Below are 937 nucleotides of genomic sequence, written 5' to 3'. Positions count from 1 at the left end.
ATTCCTGCCCTAAGTCCGCGGAGCCTCATCACATGCCAGCTCAGCTTGCAGCTACGCGAGCCCTCTCGATCGATCCTCTCCTGTTTTTGTGTCCTCGGGGCAGCCACTGCGGGTCTCCGTGAGTCACTGAGCCACTCCTAACCCCCCGTCCTGCTCACGGTGGGGAAGAGCATTCCATCCATAACAAACACGTGTCCGCGAACGAGGAGCCTCCATTGCTGATACTACGTATGCACAGCGATTGCAAGTTTCTACCCTCTTGGTGGTGCTGAGGGTCTCATAGTCTGCAGAATGCAAGGGATGGGCCAGGTGGTGAACCGTTGCCTGGAGAGTTTATGGAGGGCTCCCTGAATTGTTCTGATCGTCTCTCCTCCTCACCCATAAGTGAGGGTCAGCAACAAACAGATTTTTTTCTTTGAAAGAAATAGAAAGCCTTGGGACTGGTGAGCTTGCTGCCTTAGTGAGCTCCTTACTCCTTTGCTATTTGGTTACTTTATCTCTGTGAACACCTGTATTTAGACGCTGGGGCAGAGGCTGCGAACTGCCCTTCTTTCTTTTGGCAACAGGAGCCCCTGAGTTTTAAGCAGGCATACGTCAGCCTTAACCCTAACCCTAACCACAGACCACATTTCCTAGCTTCCCTTGCATCTAACTGTGTCCATATGATTAACTTTCGGCCAATAGGATGGGAAAGGAAGTGGTGCGTGCCATTTCCAAATTATTATGATTTTGAAACCAGATTACTATTTTTATTTTATTTTTATTGTTATTATTATTTTTTGTGGTACGTGGGCCTCTCCCGTCGCGGAGCACAGGCTCCGGACGCGCAGGTCCAGCGGCCATGGCTCACGGGCCCAGCCGCTCCGCGGCATGTGGGATCTTCCCGGACCGGGGCACGAACCCGTGTCCCCTGCATCGGCAGGCGGACTCTCAACCA

Source organism: Lipotes vexillifer, unplaced genomic scaffold, assembly GCF_000442215.2.
Source record: "Lipotes vexillifer unplaced genomic scaffold, Lipotes_vexillifer_v1.1 scaffold390, whole genome shotgun sequence".
NCBI lineage: Eukaryota > Metazoa > Chordata > Mammalia > Artiodactyla > Lipotidae > Lipotes > Lipotes vexillifer.
The sequence above is the reverse complement of the archived record's forward strand: the minus strand, read 5'-3'. Positions refer to the sequence as shown.